Source organism: Bombus vancouverensis, chromosome 13 (genome assembly GCF_051014615.1).
Source record: "Bombus vancouverensis nearcticus chromosome 13, iyBomVanc1_principal, whole genome shotgun sequence".
Lineage (NCBI taxonomy): Eukaryota > Metazoa > Arthropoda > Insecta > Hymenoptera > Apidae > Bombus > Bombus vancouverensis.
In genome coordinates this window covers 897,578-920,053 of record NC_134923.1, presented here as the reverse complement: position 1 = coordinate 920,053, position 22,476 = coordinate 897,578, and the positions used below count along the sequence as shown (strand labels likewise).

The 22,476-nt window shown below is 38.1% G+C and overlaps 1 long non-coding RNA gene and 2 pseudogenes across 1 annotated transcript in view; all 3 read left to right on the top strand.

Moving 5' to 3' along the window:
• Nucleotides 1-22,476, top strand: part of LOC143303515 (uncharacterized) — a 59,349-nt gene that overhangs the window by 28,522 nt on the left and 8,351 nt on the right. The window lies entirely within an intron of this gene.
• LOC117162614 (WD repeat-containing protein on Y chromosome-like) lies at nucleotides 8,878-12,375 on the top strand (annotated as a pseudogene).
• Nucleotides 10,598-10,715, top strand: LOC117162617 (5S ribosomal RNA; annotated as a pseudogene).

Here is a 22,476-nt window from a genome sequence, read left to right as displayed (position 1 = left end):
TATCGACAAAGGTGTATCGTTCTAAGTTGATTAGTATCAGTTTCTACTACAGGTACGATAAATACAGAGTTTTGCTTGAAAGGTATCGGATAAATTTTTGTTATTTTCCATTCGTTGTCTTCTGAAAGCGGTACAGTTATCGTATATATAAGTTTGTTATCATTTGTCCATAATTTTAGTTTACTTAGATCTAGAATTAGTAGAAAGTCTTGAACTGAAAGATCGATATGATTACTCATAAAGTTTTGTTTCGTTATTTGGTTGAGTATTGTTAAGAATTGTTTAGGTTCCATAATTTGCGGGTTTATGATTCCTTGTTTTCCTGATACGATAGTGTTAAAAATTTCGTCGATGTTAATATGGAGCTCCGATGTGGTAGATTCAGTCTGAATTAGTAAAGAGATCAATATTTCGTTTTTCTCGTTATGATTTTCAATCTTGCGTATGACATTGCTAACGTTTTCGAGTTGATCCGTCTTAACATAGTCTAGCACGCGTTTGATAAATGCGATTTGATTACTAAGGATCGTTTTTATTCTATTGTTGGAGTCAAATAATGTATCAATATTTTCGTTGATGAGTTCTAGATCTTTTTCGAGGAGAGTTCCGAATAGAGTTTTAGATACTGAGCCTATGACGTTGAGCAGTCCGCGTTTGCTTCTATGATGTAATAACAATTTTAAGTTGATGCGTTAGGTTTTCGAGATTTCTATACTTGATTTTTAGATTGTTTATCTCTGATATGTAAGCGCAAGGTGGTTTGCATTAACGGTTTATTAGCTCAATGTTGTAATTTATTGGTTTGATCGATTGGGTCATTATGGTCCACTATAAGAGTGATATCTACTTGTTCATTATACAGATAGCAATCGTCGATATGTTCTAAGAAAACGTTGGCATAACTTAGTGGTCTTACCACTAGATTGCTTTGAATGTATTCGAGAGTTAGAATTATCCATATTATGGTCGCCTTCATGAAAAATAAGGTTTAATCTGTTACCGTGGATTCTTTGCGTTTAATCATTGCAATATTCAATAAGCTAAGTAGGTGGATTGGACGAGAGGATGTCTGCCGGTCCTAGCTATTCGTAGTCTAGTTTGTTGGTTTTGTCATCGTTATGTACCCATACTTTACTTGGAATATCGTTTGTGTTTTAATGACTTTTCATATCTAATCTCTCCGATATTGCTTTTTGTTTGATCCAGTGATTTGTTTTGCTTTGACTATATAGGCGTTATATCGATTTTTCCAGAGGTTAAATAATTGTTCTTTAGTTAGAGTGGGGGTGTTTGATATTGGGGATGGCATGTTAGCTTGTCGTCCAAATGTCAGTTCGAAAGGGGTGTGTATCCGGTTATTTCGTGTACAGAAGTATTATATCCCATACATATTAGTTTTAGGTTTTCGTCCCAGTCGTTTTGTCGGTCGATCGTGCAAGTTCGAATAAGGTCTTTTATCACAGCATGTGTTCGTTCGTGGGATCCGTTAAATTGCGGGTGGAAGAAAGTAGCTTTTATGTGTCAAACCTTCAAAGCCTTTTCAAATATATCCATCAGTGTACACACGAAATTTCGTCCCATATCCGTGAAGATACTTTTAGGTGCGGAAAATATGTACACATAGTGATTCGATAGTTCGTTGATGATCGAGTTGGCTGTTTGGTCTTTTAAAAGAATGAGAACGTAGTATTTGGTCAATTAGTTTTGAATAAACAGGATAAATTGATTACCTCGTTTGGTTTTTGTGAGAGGTCTGAATATATGCATTGCGATTTTGTCATTAGGGTTAACGAGTGTGTCAGTTATTAAGGGTTGCTCTTTTGCTCTGATACGGTTCAATTTCTCTCGTTGGCAAGTTTAGCAGTTTTCTATTAATTCTGTGACGCGTTGTTCTAGATTTGTCCAGTGATGGTGCTCTTGTATTCGTTTCACGGTGCGGTGTGTACCTAAGTGTCCTACGATTTCGTTATGGTTTTCGCTTAGTATTATTTGTTTCTGTTTATTATCGTAGTCTACTGGCGGATCTTGTCCAAATATTAGTTTAATTTGAGGGAATCTCGTTGTCAAGAATCTTAACATAGGTCGAATGTTTACTTTTTCTAACGTGCTGAAACTATTGTCGTTTATTCCTATTTGTAAGAATTCAGTTTGGCATTTAGTAAAGTGTTTAGTTTACTTATATAACCAGTGCTGTTCGTTAAAGTCTCCTAGTTCGGCTTGTAATTTGTTTAAAGCGTGGTCTGTTAGGTTTTTGAGTTATTGGAGCTCGGGTTGTATTAGTTTTCCAGTCGATATGGTCATCATAATAGTCTGGGTTTTCTAGATCGAATGATACGGATTGAATATCTTCATTGGAGAGATTAACATTTTTTAAGCATTTTAAAGCTTGATGATCACTTTGAATCTTAAATTTTCTACCAAGTAGGTATTGCCTTAGTCTTTTGATTGAACATATTGTTGCTAGTAACTCTTTCTCGGTTGTAAAATAGTTTTTCTCAGTAGGGTTCAAGGTTCGAGATATGTTACAGCATGGATGCCCATTTGGATGGGAGAGTATTGCTCCTAATCCTTCCTTACTTGCGTGTGTTATTAATGTAAATGTTTTCTCAAAGTCTGGGTATTGTAGTACCGGAGCATCACAGAGTTATTGTTTCAATGTGTCAAATGCTGTTATTTATCAGTCCAGTGGAATGGAGTGTCTTTCTTTGTGAGATCTGTCAGTGGTTTCGCGAATTTATAAAAGTCGTGTATAAATTTTCTGTAGTATCCAACGAGTCCTAAGAATGGTTTTATTTAAGTCGCGGTTTTTGGTATTTTAAAAGCTTTCACGGCCTGAATCTCCTTCCTTTGTTACTACGTGACCTAGATATTCTAAAATTCGCATTTGTCCGGTCGTATCTTTAATCCTAAATTTTGTAATCTTTCTGATACAATAGCTAGATTTCGGTTATGTTCTTGGATGGTGCTTCAGAATATTATGATGTCTAAGTATACGAAACAGTTATGTCCTACTAATTCCGGTAGCGCGGTATCCATCGTGCGTTGGAACGTTGCCGGTGCGTTTTTGAGTGCGAAGGGAATGCGATTGTATATATTTTTTATTATTTAATTTGTATTTTACAATTTGTCCAGCTAGGCATTTGGTCAATTTTTCTAACCTAATTGCTAAATAACACGTGGATGGCTATCCCCAGCGGGATACCATCTTCGAGCTTAACTTCTTTAGTGTGGTCTGTGGGGTGTTTTCTTTTTAGTCTTCTTTCTGCGTATTTTTCTGCGTACCTGCCGATTTCTTCTTTGACCGTTGGTATTTTAACCTCTTTACGTATATCCTCGTTTCTGACATACCATGGGGTGTTGACTATTGTTCGCAGTATCTGCGATATCTCAGCAATAAACTCTAATTTATTTATGTGGACCATTGTTGCTCTCCCCGATAGTGGTACTCCGTACGTCCAAATTGATTTTATTATTGTTTTGTAGATTTTTAATTTATTTCCTATGGTGAATTTAGAGTTTCGACTAGTTAGCCAGTACATCTCCCTTCTTTATATCCGTATTTTATCTATAATTGATTTAATGTGTTGTTTCCATGTAAGTTGTGTGTCTAAGTGAAGTCCTAGGTATTTAGTTTGCTTTGTTTGAGTTATGTGCGCGTCATTCAATTGAATATTTGGTGGTTTCCGTTTTCTTAGTGTAAATTTAATATGGTTGTATTTACTGAGGTTTGCTTTTATTTGTTTATCTTGTAGTCATTTTTCTATTTTTTGTGATGTGCTCTTGTAGCAATGTGACTGTTATTTCTGGATTAGTGTGCCTAACTAGTACAGCCGTGTCGTCCGCGAATGTGAGTATTTTGCTGTTGGTAGTTGTTGGTATGTCGCACGTGTATAGTGTATATAATATTGGTCCTAAGACGCTTCCTTGCGGTACCCCTGCCTTGATGCTCTTATTTCACAACATACATCCTTTATTTTTACTACAAAGATTCTGTTGCGTAAATATGACTTGAGTGAGTGGTGGATTTGTTGCGGGAAGTGTTATGATTGTTTGTAAGTGGTATTCATGGTTCACTTTATCAAATGCTTTCTCAATGTCCATAAAGAGAGCTAAACAGTATTGTTTCTTCTCTATTGCTAGTAAAATTTCGTTGATGAGTCTGTGAATTTCCTCTGTCGTGGAGTGCCTGATTTTGAACCCAAATTAGTGATCTGGTATTAACATTCCTTTCTCTATTGCTGGGTGGTTTCCATTACAGTTATAGCATTTTACTTCGTTTATCTTTCCTATGTATGGGCAGTTTGTTGTTAGGTGGTTTTCTGCACATTTGACACACGCCGGGTTTCTGTTGCAGTAGTTTTTTGTGTGTCTGTATTGTTGGCACCGTATGCATTGCGGTATGTCCTTTTATAACGAAATGGTTCAATTGTTACTATTGTGTTTATGATCTTTTTAATGTCAAAGATTTCTTTGTTATTAGCTTTGGGTTCAAGTTCTATTAGAAACAGTGGCAATGGCTGTTTCGTATCATATCTGTTTATATTATTTATTGTTCTTGCTTGGTGTCTGATTTTTGCTAATTTTGTTAATTGATGTAGATTTGGGGTTGATAATTAATCGATTTACACAGATTGGATTTTTCTCTCTATATTTGTCCGCCTCGTACAACACGTCTTATTATCTTTTTTGTTATTATTGCTTTTGCTTGGTGTCTGATTTTTGCCAATTTTGTTAATTGATGTAGGTTTAGGGTTGATAATTAATCGATTCACACAGATTAGATTTTTCTCTCTATACTTCTCCGCCTCGTACAAGACGTCTTAACACACAAGATACAATTAGTCAATTAACACGTGGTTGACTTCTAAGACAAAAGAGCGTCGTTAGATGTCGTACTAACTTAGCTTGTAGTAACTAGCGATCATGCGAACTTAACTTTTCTCGACACTCCCCTTTGATCGTAGTTTCTACAAGCCCCATAGCTTTGGTAAAATACTGAGTCTTAACTCTATTTAAGCCTTTGGTGAGAATGTCAGCAACATCCTTAGGACTAGGCGCGTAGGAATTTAAGGCGCGTAACGATTCTTCGTTTGAATTAGCCATCGTTTTACGAAACAGAGATTATATTTACGTGAATATACAAGATTTTACAAAATATTATGAATATTGAGTTTAATGAATGATAAGATTAACAAACGATAAGTTTAACTAATGATTAGATTAAAGAATAATAAGTTTAACGAATAATAAGAGTAACGAATAATATGTTTTACGAATAATAAATTTAACGAATAATGAATTTAATTAACGCTATTAGCAATGTTCCTGGGTTCAAACGAATCCACGGTCAACGGGATAACTCTTTACTATGCGTAGAATAATTTCAAACGCAAAAAAATACGATTCCTGAGACACTCGGTAAATTGATCGATGTATCACTTTCCAAGGCGATCACACGAATGAATATCTGATGAAAATCTTTTTCGCTGTACGACTGCATTTGTTTGTTATATGCTCGCTGGAGGCATCGAGAAGGTTCCAATCGCCGTTGCTAGGCAGTTTCTGCCAAGAGTTTGTTGTATACTCTTTGGAAGCATCGAGAAAGATCCAAACGCCATTGCTAGGCAGTTTCTATCTGGAGTTTGATTCCTAATACAACGTGTGTCCCATTATATCGACATCTCCAAAGTACAATTCTATGTGATTTCTAGGGAGAACAATACAACCGATCCACACCTTCGTCAGGCAAAACGTATATCCCGTGACCGCGGCTACGTTCGGCGACCAGTTGTCACCTCGAACCCACTTTCGCTATCACAAATATCGAACAATTACAAATGACAACAATTGCTTAATTACAGCTATGATAACATCTAGGCTAAAGCATTAGGAGACTTTCCCAAAATTGCAAAGGGACGGCTCCGGTTTTCCTTTCATCTCCGACATGTATAATCTAATATTCCCTTCGACACGCAGTTCTTAACACAAAAATAACGTACTTGCACATGCTTAGAACTTTCAGCAACTACTTCATCTTTGGGCCATGAAATAGCCCCGATGTTATTACAAAAAATCTTGCAAGAATGACAGTTGACCTAACTCCCTCAGCAGTAAGGAAATCCACACAGTTTCCCTTGCTGCTTCTTGCATCGCCACAAACTCCGCTTCGCACGTCGATTGAGCTATAATTGGTTGTTTCTTGGACAGCCAATATATTGCACCACCAGCAAGTATGAAGACATACCCGCCCCTAGATTTCCTATCTACCGTACAGCCCGCAAAGTCCGAGTCACAAAACACCTTCAAAGGTTGTCCTATCCTTTGGTATACTAGCTTCAAGTCTTTGGTTTTTAGCAGGTACTTAAAAATCCGCCTCACTGCTTTCCAATCGGATACAGTCGGATTTGCGCATCTTTGGCTTAATTTCCCTATTACACACGCGACAGCAGGACGACTCACACTTGCGACATACATTATATGCCGCACAGCTTGTTCGTACAACTTATTATCGAAGGGCTCATCACACTCAATGTCAAAACCGGCTTCACATTCCTTAGCTAGCGGTGTTGACACTCCAACCTCATGAGCAATGTCAAACAGATCCAGTGTTACGTCGGGCGACTCTCTACCTGGACCAGGTCATACACCGCGGGCCAGACGGACACCAGATGTCCGCTCATCCTTACGGCGTACCCTCAATAGCCTCAAGGACCCGTCATAAATCCGAGTAATTTGCTAGCTAAGGTCCTTCAGAACCAACAAATGTCTTTTTCTAAATCACTTTCTAAAGACGATTGTCTACCGCGGCTTGACAAGGGAAACTTCCTAATGCTTCCTAAGGGAAGGGATGCTTCCTAATAACAACTTTCTATCGAGGGCAGCTAAGAGCCTTCCTAGTCCACCAACCTCCGTTTATCCAATCAGAAGCAATGCATACTGCCCTCACTTTCCTGACCAAAAATGTCATGAACAAACCCGATGGTCCCGTGCGCTAGACACACCCATCACTAGCTTTCCTACGACACAGTATCGTCACTGTAACTTACTGCTCCGACGACCTCAGGAGAGTCAAGTCAAACTTCTTCTGCGACATCAGGAGGGTCAAGTCAACTACTCAGTTTAAATCTAACGCCTAAAGTTACGTACGTAATTCACGTAACCTATCTAAGTCGGTTCTCAGTATTGTCGAATATCCATCTCCTCTACTAAGTTTACTATAGTGCTACGTCCACTAACACACTAAATTCAATTATAAGAGCCCTGCTCTAGCGTGCATATCTATCTTATCTTCGTGCGATAAGTTGTTACCTGCTCAACAGTGTAATCTAAGTGTTGGAAATATATAACATATAATTCTGTGAATCACAGTGTTATACAAACTGAATCAGCTTTATTATCTCAAAGGAAATCAGGGGATCGATCAATTCGTGGTGTCGACTACTATAATCGTAATGGGAATTTACGACTCCCGCTGACATCTCTCCTCGCGATTGCGTCTCCCCGCGATTGGTCGAAACTACATCCAGCATTTGACCTATCTGTACGGATTGATCAAATACGACAGTGGTACTGTTTGGCTTACTCAGGTGGATGGATAGAAATTGAGTATTTGTGCCCAGCATCCTAACGTCTAATTTCTCATTAATTCTAGTTTTGAACACTTCAATCCTATGCTTCGTTCTAAACATAAGAATGTCATCCACATACACAGCTACAATCAGATCTTTGGACGCATTCACATACACACACGGATCACTCATACGTGGATTCAGACTCATTCCTTTCAAAATACTATTTATGTATTTAAACCACATTCTACCGGCTTGCTTCAGTCCATATAGGTTCCTTTTGAGTTTGTACACATATTGAGTCCTGTCTTTCTCTGGAACTTTAAAAAATTCTGGCTGCTCCATGTATATATCTTTATCCAGAAGACTGTTGAGATATGCACACTCCACATCGATATGCTCATAAACCCACACATTCTCTGTACACAGAGCAAGCAGAATTCTTAGAATTCTGCGTTTTACTATTGGACTGAATGTTTCTGAGTAATCTACTCCAGGTCTCTATCACGTATACGCGTATAGACACGGATGCTTTTGGGAAGGTATTCGTTGTAGAGTTAGTAATTTGAGCGCACCGGCGTGTAAGAATCGTTATTAAGCTTCGTTGGATGTGATGTGGCACTCGCGTTGCGTGACAACGCGAGATACGAGAAATACGTGATTTTCTTTAATATCGAGACGCGCACGCGGATAGATGGACGCCATTATCGCAACGATAGTGACAGGACGTGCGCGTGGAGCCGAACGAGGCGCAGGCGAGGTGGTTTACCGCGTCGATGTGTGGCGTTGCCACCTTACGGGCAGCACACTTGACTATGTACGGCCGGCTCGACTTAAGTTCCTAGTAGGAAGAAACAAAGTCGGGTCGGCCAGAGTTCTAATTTTTATATATCGTCGGTATTTATGTTATTTATTTTGTTCATTTCGCCACTCGAGCCGAACTTCCGTGGAGAATGAATAAATGAATGAGAGTAAATGAGTACGAAGGGTGCTGCGCACGTGGAGGTTTTTATTTGAGTCGTGCGATGTGGTGTAGGTGGGGTATGTAGGTATATGCATTCCTACTTATATCATTTATTTATTAACTAGGTGCTACTGGCTCGTTATGTATTATTTATTTAATATTTATTTATTTATTTATTTATTTATTTATTTATTTATTTATTCGTAAATACGACCCAGTTTAATCAATGGCTTTTGTTGACGACTTGGCGAGTTCTTTTGGTTTACGATTGGTTACATTCGGACGGTTTTTGGCTAGGCTGACGACGACTATGGCGATGTCCACCGTACTGATAATTATTGTAATATGGATAAGGTTAATATAGGAAATAAAAGTACGGCGCAGGGGGTTTCGGAGCCTCCAGGCCCCGTCGGGATTGCGGGTGGTTTTCCAGACCCGACCCGACAGTCATTTGGCTACTGGAAGAACGGAGGGGTGGAACCCCAGGCACCCCCTCGGACGGTAATAGCGACTGAGGCCAAGGCGAATGGTAGGAGGTTGGCAGGTAGTATAGAAAAACCGAGGGTGGTGTCCGTTTTACACGAATTCTATTTGAAGATATCAAAAGATCACGACGTGACGTAAGAGAGAATGTAAATTAGTAAGCTAATTAGTAGCAATTTCAGTAGTAGTAGTAGTAATTTCAGTAAAAATATCAAAGAGGACTCGTATATTGTACTGGGAGGTATGAGTGGATCTGTCAAAGTCATGTCTTTTAGTCCAATAGAGAAAGAACCATTTAAACAAGAACCTCAATGTGGTAGTTTATTTATTCACTATGAATCTGTTCTCAAGATAAATAATTTATCTTCAGAAACTTGTGTCATCGCATATGTTAAGTATGCGCAGGGAACAAAATTCACAAAAAATCACAGTCTACTCGATAATCGATATCATCAAATATTTTTGGCATTTCGAAAGAAATTCTCGGTCAAACGTCTTCAAGTTCTCATACGTGATATACATGTAAAAGATGTCCTAGGACAGATAGATATATCACTGGTTCTGCAGTATTCTATGTAAACTTCTGCTTCCTACATAGACATGTCTTAATACGTTGTAACATATATTATAGGATGAACTGAAAGGATTGATAATTGTAGAATTTAAGAATGTATATACGGATTGGGTGAAACAAGTAGCCTATTATGGAAGTTTAAGAGCTTTCATGTTCAGCAGTAGATGTTGTAATTGTTCTTTATTATTTAGTGATCTTACAGAAGCAAGGATTCAATACAAATTCAAAGTTAACATGGGAATATCTTGCTTCACCTTTTGCGACGGTATTTTAGCATAAACTTTTCCTCGCTTATTGACGTATATGTATGTTGTAAGTACATCGTACCTTTTAAAAATATATCTACTTAGAGGGTCAGTTATTAATAACCAGTAGACCAGATTGCATAGTGCGGGTTTGGAATCCTTTCGTGACTAGAAGAGCAAATAGTACATTCCAAGGTTATCGTGCACCTATTTGTGCCTTAGTTGTGCAAGATGCTGGTAAACGCGTGTACTCTCTTTCGAAAGATAGATGTATCGAAGTGTGGGATGTATTAACTCAATCTTGTATTCAGGTTTTAATAATAAGATATCTCATTAGAAGATACTTTTCTCAAGTAATATTTCACCTAAAGAAATAAAAAAGCATTAATTAAAAATAGCAATATAAAATCTATGTATAATTAGAATTTAAGTCAAGTTATTTTATACAGACATACAATTGGGTGAACAGCGAATTTGGTGAACGTACATCAATGACAGTGGTGTACAATACATTGAATCGTAAAATGATCATTGCTAGCTCAATGATCGCAGCGATTCTTTGCGATCCTAAAGTCAACAAAGAAATATCTGATGGTTTTACACAAAGAAAATCTATCAGCCGCGTTTTATATAACCATCTCTACAATGTGGTAATTTATACGCTTTGTATAATTTTTATTCTCTACATCTACAGAAATGAAAATATTCTACGAAATCTTTTAAAAACTTAGGTAGTTACGGCAGGATTAGATTCTTGTATAATGCCAACGCCCATGCCGCGCTGAGTGCACTCGTTCCCGTCAGATCATGAAAGTTAAGCAGCGCCGAGCATGGATAGTACTTGGATGAGTGTCGTCTGGGAACTCCGTGTGACGTTGGCGAAGCCGGTGAGGTTCGGGCTTGGGCGCTTGGGCCTCGGGGCCGCCAAGCAGTCCGGAAGGGGAACCGGGTTGTCTGGCACGGCGGCTCCGGGGACGAGGCGCGGTGTGACATAGCCATATACCGCTCCATCAGCGGTAGTATCGAGCACGAGGGGCGGGGGGCGGTGTGTTTCTCGCACCGGTTCTCGGGCCTCTCTCGATCGCAGCCGGGACGGTCTTCGAGGAGGTTTTAGTTGGTTGGAGTCCGACACTACCACGCCGCTTTCTCCAGAAGCGGCCTGGCGTTCGTGCGGATTTCCTCCATGTAAATATAAAAAAGAAATATTCTCTATAATAATTTGGGATCCATGGCTTGGAAATCGTTTACTCTTAGTAACGCTCGCACACAGTAGATTATTATATGGTGAATTTCATGACATTGAAATTGCTGCTGCTTGTTTCGATGAATCTGAACAATTACTAGTAACAGGCGCTCGTGATGGTACATTGAAAGTTTGGAATTTTAATACTGGTACTTGTTTGCGGAACATTGCTCTTGAAACTCAGTGGTACGCACTTACCTATTTCGTTATCTTCTATTACATATCAAGATTAAAAACAACATTTTTAATAATTGTCAAATTCTGTTGATAATATTCGCAAATATATTTCCTATAAATTCGTTTGATTATGTAGAATGAAACAACCAGTTTAGTTTGGCTGGAAAATCGAATCTTATGTAGTAGTTGGAATCGTCAAGTCGTAGAATTTGCAACTTCTGGCGCATATGTATATAAAAAGAATTGGGGAACGATACAGATGCTACGGCAACTTTTAATGGAGAGATAATACTTTGGAGATTAGAAACGGGTCAACCGTATCGAAAATATAAAGTTAACGATCCAATGTCAAGGTAAGATCTAGAATAATATGAGAAATGTTGAAATAATATAAAAATTACACTTCTCGAAATAACGTGCTCTAATAAACAATGTTGACTAATCAGTGTTATATAAATTTAGGATAAGATACCACGAAGATGAAATAACGTATAAAATAAAAAAATCTGAACAAGTTACAAAATCTGAACAAGAAAGAATTCATTTCGAAACAGAGGTATTCCATGGTATTGCAACTGTACTTTTCTAAAACAAATCTGAATCATAATGATAAATGTTTATAGGCAATATCCTACGGCTTCTAAACAGCAAGAATCCGCATTGAATATTGCATGAATTGTTGCTGTTCGAGCTACGTTATTTTTAAATGTTCGGCCGGTTAGGCCTGATGTTGGAGCATTGTTAGTTTCTCTTAATTCAGGATATGTACAATTGTGGTCTCATCACCCTGCTAATGGATTTCTACAAGCTTTTACAGTTATGCATTCTATACGTGATTGTGCATTAGCATTAGCAACTGATCCTAAAACTCATTTTCTTGTAACGGGTAAAAAAGGAGTGCATTTAATTTCTACAACATTACTTATTTATTGTAAGATTACTTTTTGTATGTGACGTGATACTTCATTGCGACAAAATATTTAAAATGGAAGAAAAGATAAAGCCAGAAAATATGATTGGAGAGTAAATCCGTTCAAAAAAATTTAGGACACAATGCCGGATACATTAAAGTTTGGTATCTCGCGAATTATTACATAATAGTGATAATAAGTCAAATCTAATAAAATTTACTTCTCATTAAAAAGTTCAGTCGTACCAGAACAATTATTTATTAATTACTTTATTTATTAATTCTTAAAAAGACACATATAAATAAGAAAAGATGGTAAAATTTTATTAGTACAATTGTTGAGAATTGTGGATATTTGAAGCCGAAATAATGTTATAAGAACACTAAATTTACACTGAGGATTCATATTAAAATAGTAATATATTTATTTCATGGACGATTCCTTATATATTCATCGATACTCACTTGCACACGTCTCAGCACTTTCTTCCACACCCGACTGTTAACCGACTGACTAGTTTACAGTCATCTGTTTTCGAGACGCCGCGCACACACCGACACTCACATACAAGCATCTTTACTACGCATTTAACCCAGTCCAGCACAGAAATTTATACATATCTCAACAATAATAAAAATAATATATGCTTATGATCATTCTAAAATATAAAAAGTGTAGTCTGACGTTCATTGATACATTCAGAACACATACATATTTTAATGATAGTTACAATGTAACATCATTTCCATATTACATGCAAGGTATGACAGCTCTAAGGCACAATATGAAATCAGCAACGTTCAGTTTAATAAATTATACCTTTTATTCGTGTTCCATCATGGAATAACGCGGTGGTGTTTCCCATATTGCACTGGACGTGCGTTGTAAACTACTCCTATCTATATTTTGAAACATTTCAGTTAAATCTGGTGTGCACTTTCTGCTATCAAAGAATTTATAGACTGCTTTCTCCGGAATGTATCGTTGCATTGCAAGTTGATTTTCACATATGTGCGCTAAAATTGATAAAAATTCGGGTGCTCTATGCGTTCTAATATTTATTAACCCATTAAGTAAAATAATACTTACATTGTGTCCAATGTGGAATTGTATGCTTTGGTCTCGATTCATCATGTGATTCATCGCCGTCAGGTTCACTATCCAAATCGTAAGTGGTTCGACCATGCTGGAGCTATATTTTGTCTAAAATATTGAATGAATAATAGTTTGTGCTTTTGTAACAGAAGAATACTTTGGTATTGTTTGTAATGTTACCTGTGATGTAAGCATCTGATGCTTTCCATTGCTTCAGCCACAGCTTGTCTTTGAGCTCTTTCTTTTCGTCTTTCAGCTTCTTGTTCTCGACGTCTTTGTTCATTTAATATCTTTTTTTATTTATTAAAATTTACAATCAATTCTCGTATTGAGAATTTTCAGTAATTTTTTTCTGGCGTGACGCAGTGACATGGCTAATTATTTATAATAAGTTAATACTTACTATAGATAAGTATAATTTATAAGTAAGTATTATAAATAAGTAAATATTACTTAATATAAATATCTAATTAAATCTAGTGTTTAGGTCTAACGGGTAGTGTTTCTTCAGCCTGCGGATCTGGTCCGACGTATCAAGTAATCTAGTAATTGGGGAGTTTCGACGTTTATTGACTCTTTTGCTATATCTGTCGCTATATTTTGCTATTTCCTCTTTGACTGTGGGTACCTTGAGGTCGCGATGTATTAGTTCGTTGGTGACATACCAGGGTGCATTTATAATGGATCTTAGCGTTTTCGATTCGAAGCGTTGAAGTATTTCAATGTTGGAGTTACTTGCTGTTCCCCATAGTTGGATTCCGTAGGTCCAGACAGGTTTTATTACGGTCTTATAGAGGGTAATTTTATGCTGTGTGTTTAGTTTGGAGCTTCGGCCCGTGAGCCAATAGAATTTTTTTAGTTTGTCCTTTAGTTGCTTCGTTTTGTCTGTGATGTGGTTTTTGCAGATTAGTCTCCTGTCCAGGGTCATGCCCAGGTATCTTGCTAGAAATTGTTGTATTGTTGATGATAACCTGGGGGCAGGTTTGTTTTCGGAGCGTGAAGGTTACATGTGAGAATCTTTCTTCATTAATTTTGAAGCCCCATTTATGAAACCACTTTTCCATAGAGTCGAGACATCGCCGGAGAGTGGATGAAGCAATTATCGGGTCTGCGAGTGTTTCGCACGTTCGACGCCACGAAACGTTCGATCCCCTATTCCTTGTGAGATAATAAGGGTAGTTAAACTGTAGATAACGCTGCTTTTAACAGGTTATTATACATGTCGGGTTTACATTAGAATTAGGGTTAGGGGCGTGAAACGAATCTTCGCTTGGATTATCGCGTTGTCGTTATGCAATAGAGAAAACATTGACTAGTGCAAATACGATTGTCATAGAACCGGACAAGTAACCGTGGTAATTAGATACTCGAAAAACTAATGTCAATGATCCTAGGTTCAATAACGAATCCGCGGTTGACGGCATGATAGATGAACGTGCTCACAAAATCTAAGTCGGACGCGTAGTATTCACTGGTCGTGAGGGGTTACTCTTTTCGTCGATGAGATCTCGAGAGAGAATGACTTTCCCGTCCCGATGATGCCACAGAGGAAAACTATGATGGGGTGTGTCTAAGGGCACGAGATAATCGGATTCGTCGAGAAAAGCCTTCGTTCAGAAAGTAAGGGAAATTGGCGTTGCCGCTAATTGGTCAATCTCCATATCGGTGGTTAGAAAAAGATGCTAGCCGCCCTCGAGGGAAAGTTGCTACTGGGAGACGCCGCTCGTTGAAAAATAGGTCTCCCCTATTTTCCCGTAGTTGGGACAAAGACTGTTTGTCTGTTTGAAGGACTTTAGTTGACTAAATCTTAAGATTTATAACAGGCCCTCGGGCTAGCTGAACATGTACTGCGGAGACGCATCGACATCTGGCAATCATCTTACTCGAAGAATAGGGTCTGCGTGTGGCGAGCTACGGGACAGAGACCGTTGGAATGTTTACTGTCGAGTTACAACTATTTCCTTTTTAAGGAGAGCTATAGAATTATTCCATGCCTTTTGTTAGACAAGGCGTTCATCCCGTGACCGCGGCTACGTTCGGCGACTGGCTGTCGCCTCGAGTCCAAGCTCATTATCACAAATCTCGAACAAATACAATCGGATCGAAGGAAGACAATTGTTTAATTACGCCTATGATAGAATCTAGATTACGGTGTTAAGGGATTTTCCTGAAGTTCCAAAGGGAAGGCTCCGATGTTCTTTCATCTCCGACACATATATTTGCAAGATCCAACAACCTCGATGTAATACAAAATGAATGTTTGATACAAGATGACTACGAATGAGTATGACCTGAGACTCTAGTCATGTTGTCCTGTATGATAATGGATTTTGTCGACTCACTGTATTCGACTTGTTCACTTCTTGGGGATTCTTGAGCTGCTTGATAGACTGACTTGAGTTGATGTAATGACCCACTTGAGAGGCTCGAATTGCTTGACTGACTATTCCCTCTTATGTTTTTCCGGAGGAAAGCTTGGCGTGGGTGTGCCCTTTGAACGAAGAACGCGGATTCGTTGTTCACACTTTTCGTCAAGGAAGTGAGGGTAACCATCCGCGATGCCGATTGTTTATGACCCATGCTAATGACAAAGGATATGAGGTAGTCTCCCACCAACGTGGATCGGGGGGTGACTTCGTTCCTGGGGAAAACCAGTCCTTTTCGATAAACATGTGTTCGGTATTCCCATTCGGTGACTACACGCTTTCTCCGTGATTTCTAAGAGCCTAATAAACTCAAGGACTTTTCCGGAACCCGAAAATAAACTGAAAATACTTCTAGACAAACAGTTTGACTGGCAAACATGTGGAAACAATGAAGCCAAAGTTGACGGTTTATGGTGGGTCCTTGAGTTTATTGAGGGCCGCTGGCTGCCAGGTAGCGTCGGCTGGAGTACAGCTGTTCCATGCGACGTAACAGCGTGGGAAGCTAGTAGCGCTGTGTCGTCAGCAAATGTTGCTATTGTTATCTCTGTTGATGTTGGTAAATCGGCAGTGTAGATGGAGAACAGCAGGCGCCCAAGGACACTACCTCGGGGTATGCTAGATTCTATTGGGAACGTTGTGGAAGTGACGTCTAAGTATTTAACCATGAGTTGCCTATTGGTTAGGTAGGACTTTAAGATGGAGTAGTAAGTGTGTGGTAGGATTTTTTAAAGTTTGTATAGTAGTACTTCGTGTCATACTTTGTCGAATGCCTGTTGAATGTTTAGGAATATCGCTGAGCAATATTTTTTCTTTTCAAGGGTTTGGTTGATAATGTGTGTTATGCAATGGATTTGCACTACTTGTTGTTTCCGAAAACCGAATTGATGATCTGGGAGTATTTTCAAATCCCCTAAGAGTGGAAGGAGTCTATTCGTTAGCATTTTCTCGAATAGTTTTAACAGGATAGGTAAAAGACTAATTGGGCGATAGGAGCTAGTTTCATATATTGGTTTTCCGAGTTTAGGGATGAGAGTAATCAGTGAAATTTTCCAGGCCTTAGGAAAGTATTCAAGGCGAAGAATTGCGTTAAAAATCGATGTGACGAGTGCAATCCCTTTTATGAGAAGTTCATTGATTGCTCTATTGCCTATTAGGTCATGCCCCGCTGCTTTCTTGGGGTTTGGGCGACTGATTGATTCTATAATCTCTGCAGAAGTGATGGGTTCAATAGGAGGAGACATTTAGAAGGGAGAGTGCAGGTGTTCAGTAATGTCTGCGGCAGCTTTGGAGGAATGGGGTTTAAATACTTTAGACAAGTATTTAGCAAACAGGTTGGCTTTACCTATAGGGCTACACGCCCATCCACCTTGCGGACGGCGGATTGATGGGATTATTTGCGGGGAGCGCGTGAGTTTCCTGGAAGCCCTCCATAGTGAGTAGTTGGAGTCAGCTGTGGGGGACAAACTGGCAAGATATTTATGAAAACAGTCGTTTTTGTAATTTTTGATGATTGTGATTGGCTTTCTAGTTGCGTTGTTTAGTTTGCGTTTGTCATCCGGTGTTCTATGGGTCTACCATACTCTTCTTAGTCTACGTTTTTCTGCTATTTTTTAAAATATGTAATGGGGATATTCACGTTTGCTGATGGAAGTCTTAGTAAGTGTGGAGGAGCGGATAGCGTTTATTATGCTCGTGTTTAAGTATTTCGTGACTGCTTCGATATCTTCATTAATTTCTAGTGAAATTAAGGCTGAAGTTGAGTCATTGAAGACTTCTCTAAAGAGCTTCCAGTTGGTGAATTGGTTATGAATAAAGCCATTGGGTGTATTCTCGATACTTGTTGAACTGTCTGTTGCTATCACGGGCGAATGGTCAGAAGAGAGATCAGCCGAGGAGTTGATTTGGACGTATTTTGGCGAGATATTTTTAGTTATGAAGAAGTCAAGTAAGTCAGGTATTTTGTTAGTGTCAGTGGGCCAGTGTGTGGGTTCATATGTGGTGAAGCAGTTGAGATTGTTGGTGATTATGCTGTTTAAGAGATTTTTGCCTCTTACTGTGACCTCTGCCCCATTGGGTAAGTTTGGCGTTATAGTCTCCTCCAGTTATGAATCTATTGCCCAGAGTGTCAAGAAAGTTATCAAAATCTTCTTTGGCGATGAAGTGTCTGGGAGGGCAGTATACTGCTGAAGTGGTGATTGTACCATGGTAGTCTTCTATTGCTACGTTTGTTGCTTGGAGGTGGTCTTTCTGGGATGATGGAAGTTCGTAGTGCTTAATACTTGTTTTGATTATGATTCCGGTGCCACCGTGGGGGTATGGTAGAATTTGTAACCATTTATTTTCAGATAGTTTTTGTCGGTGAAGTGGGTTTCCGATACGAGCATTACATCGATTTGCTGGTGTTTTAGGAAGAGTTCTAGTTCAAATTTGTGTTGCGCTAGACCGTTGGCGTTCCAAAGAGCTATGCGTCTTGGTTTTATTTTTCGTCGGGGCGTATTAATTTATCAATGATGAGTGTTAGTAGCGATAGCAAATTATTTATTTGCTCTGATTGTTTTTCTATTAACTTTTCAAGTCTAGTGTCACGTCGATTCGGGATTATTTCACATTCCGCACGTAAGGTGAGAGATTCTGTTAGGGAAGTGACACATTTACACTGTACATGAGAGTGTGTGTGTAAGGGTCAGAGGGCGTCCAGGTCTTAGTTGAGACAAAAGACTGCCGTTAGAAGATTCTGGATAGTCGGTTGACGACAAGCGTACGTGCAAGACGTTCTTCAGAGTGTAATATAGATGTATAGTTGTTGTGTGTGAAATATAGTCAATTATTTGTATTTCCAAATCCTCGAATTTCCTTAACATGGTAGCAGAGCGTGGTTACTAGTTTTGCAAGATATTTAGTGCGTGGTTACTATCTTGCGAGTGAGTTTTCAGTAAAGAAAAAAAAAACTTTCAGAGGAAAAAATATACTTCGAGCACGTAGGAACGCTTGAGTAAGAAAAGAAAAAAAAAGAAGAATCAATTAAAATGGAGAGATCGGAAATCATGATACCTATATTCGATGGTGAGGATTATGGAATGTGGAAGCAAAGAATCACGATGTTTCTCAAGTATAAGGAATGCGAGGTTGTTACAACTAGAATGAAGAACGAAAGAGACGATGAAGACTGGGACAAAAAGGATTTGAAGGCGATTAATATAATTTATAGTGCAATATCGAACAGACAATTGGAGTATGTTAGGGAAGGAAAAACGGCGTATGATATAATAAAAAGGTTCGATGAAATGTACTTGAAAGAGTCGACGCCACTGCAGATCGTATGCAGAAGGAGATTGGAAAACATAAGACTGGAGAACTACAGTGATTCAGCATCTTTCTTTAACGATTTTGAGAAATTAATCAATGAATTAAAAGGTGCGGGCGCACAAGTAAGTGAGAGGGAAAAGCTGAATTACATGCTGAATACGTTACCCGAAGAATACAGCTACATAGCGGACATAATAGACGCATTGAAAGAAGAGAATCAAACGGTAGCGTATGTGAAAAATAAAATAGGAATAGCAGAGAAGAAAAATAAATCCAATCGAGGAGAAAGGCAAACCAATGCCTTTTCTGCAAAAAAGGAAGGATGCTTCAGATGTGGAAGATTAGGACACTTTGCGAGAGAGTGTCAAAATGGCGTCCAAGCGGGAAGCAGTAACGGCTATTGGCATGGGCCAACACGTGGTCGAAACAGAGGAAGAGGGAACAAAGGCAATACGAGCAGAGGACGTGGAAACTTTCATCGTCAATCAACAATCGGCACGGGCGAGCATGGAAACTCAAGAGCAGGCATATGGATAGCAACGGCGCGCGCAGCAAACAGCAGTGAGACGAATGAAATAAGTAAGAACGAAATAGTGTGGCTATTAGATAGCGGTTGTACCGATCACATAATTAATAATATAAATTATTTCGATAAATCTATCGACCTGAAAGAACCGGTAAATATATATTTAGGCGATAATAGACCGATAAAAGCGACAAAAGTTGGGAATGTTATAAGTTATTTTGAAGCATTCGGAAAACAAAATAAAATAAATATGAGGAAAGTATTTTACGCGAAAGAAATGTCCGCAAATTTGATTAGTTTAGGTATACTAACAGACAATAAGAATACGGTTATTTCCAAAGGAAATATTGCGAAAGTAATAGATGAGGATAATAAACTTACAGCTGTAGCGTTCAAAGAGAATGGAACATATAGAATAAAAAGTATATTGAAAGGGAAGAAGCACTTAGTAAACAGCGCCGAACGTAGTGGTATGAGTAAAACGGAAAAATGGCATAGGATGCTAGGACACGCAAATTTTAAATACTTAAATACTTTGGGTAAAGAGCAGCTAGTGACTGACATACCGAACGAATTTGAAAAGGAACCTTTGAAATGTAGGGTGTGTATAGAAAGCAAAATGCATAACTTACCTTTCAAAAATAATCGAACTAAGGCTAGGGAAATAATGGAAATTATTCATACGGACGTATGTGGTCCCTTTAAGACTGCCGGATTCAATGGAGAAAAATATTTTATTTCATTTATCGATGATTATAGTAAAATAGCTAGGATCTAATGTATAAAATCAAAAGAGGTCTTTGATTCTTTCGTACAGTTCGTAAATGAAGCCGAAAATTTAACGGGCAAGAGGTTAAAAATATTAAGATGTGATAATGGCAAAGAATATTTAAATAATCGAATTTATAAATTTGCTAGGGTAAAGGTATAGGAATAAATAATTGCCCAACATACGTACATGAATTAAACGGGACAGCGGAAAGGTATAATAGAACAGTGATGGACATGGCGCGTTGCTTGTTAGCGGAAGCGAAAGTACATAAAAGGTACTGGCCGGAAATAGTTTGTACAGCGGCATACTTGAAAAATCGAATATTAGCGAATACTATAGAAAGAAAGACACCTTTTGAAATATTCTTCGGGAAAAAACCAAATGTTAAAAATCTACATCTATATGGTAGTAAAGTTTTTGTAAGAAGGCCAGAACAAAAAAGAGTTTCCAAATGGGACAAGAAGGCAGATATGGGAATTCTATTAGGATATAGTGAAGTAGGATACAGAGTCTTATTAGGTGGGAAAATAACAATAGCTAGACATGTAGAGGTCATTGAGACAGACACTAAATGTATCGGTTTTGAGGAAAATTCATTAGAGGCAGATAGAAATGATAGCGAAGATAACTATTCATTGGATGGTATGGATATGGAAGAGTTAGAAGGTAGGAAAGATGAAAATAATGGTAGTATTGAAAGCTCAAACACTCCTAGGAGATCTACACGTATTAAGAAAACTCCAGTAAGGTATCCAGAAAAGGAAAATATTTGCGAGATTCATGCAAATTATTGTAAAGTAGATATCCCTCGTACATTTGAGGAGGCGATTTGTTGCGAAAATAATGAAGTTTGGAAACAGGCTATGGATAAGGAAATAGAATGTCTCTATAAGAATAAAACTTGGAAATTGGTAGAAAGGGTAAAAGGCAAAGAAGTATTAGATGTAAAATGGGTTTACACGAAAAAATCAGAGGACAGGTATAAGGCTAGATTAGTGGTAAGGGGATTTCAACAAAGAAACGTAGCCGATGACATATATTCTCCAGTGGCGAGTAATCAGACCTTTAAGATATTGCTATCATATTGTTGTCAAAATGGATTAATAATTGAGCAAATGGATGTAGAAACTGCCTTTTTAAATGGTGAAGTAACCTCGGAGGTATATGTAAATCAACCAAAGGGATATGCGGACGGAACGAATAGAGTTTGTAAATTATCGACAGCGCTTTATGGGTTAAAAGAAATTCCGAGGGACTGGTATGATTGTTTTGATAAGTATGTGACGAGATTAGGTTTTAAGAAGAACAATATAGAGCTGTGCCTATATACTTATGGAGAGGGAGAAAATGTTGTTTATTTGTTAATATACGTAGACAATTTGTTAATTTGTAGTAAAAACAAAGGGAAGATACAAAGTGTAAAAAAATTATTAACTGATAAATTTGAAATGAAAGATTTAGGTGAAGTAAAAGAATATCTTGGAATAAATATAGAGTATGATTATTTAAAAAATGAAATGAGATTAAGCCAAAAGAAATACATAGAATCATTAGCAAACAAATATAAATTACATAATAGCAAATTGTACTGTACACCTATGGAGACCAACTTAAAAATTGAAAAAGCTGAGATAAATAGAGAGGACATTGGATACAAGAATTTAATTGGCGCATTGCTGTATATTAGTGTAAATACCAGACCCGATATAAGTTATAGTGTGAATTATCTGTGTAGATTTCAAGATTGTTGTAACGAGACACATTTTAAATATGCCTTGCGAATATTGAAATATTTGTACCGGACTAGAGATTTGGGGCTACATTATAAAAGAAATGAAAAGTGCGAAACGATAGATTGTTATGTGGACGCTGATTGGGCAGGAGATCATATAGATAGGAAATCGACTTCTGGGTATGTAATTAGATTGTATGGAAATGTAATTGGATGGAAGTCTAAAAAACAAAGGTGTGTGACAAAAGCCTCGACGTATGCAGAGTATGTAGCTCTATCGGAAGCGGTGAGCGAAGTAATGACTATCAGAGAACTAATGAAAATCTTTGATGTAAATGTAGACGATAACCCTGTAAGAATCTATGAGGATAACTCTGGAGTAATGAGTATAGCAAAATACGGAACTTTTACAGAAAATTCTAAACACATTGAAGTTCATTACCACTACGTTCAA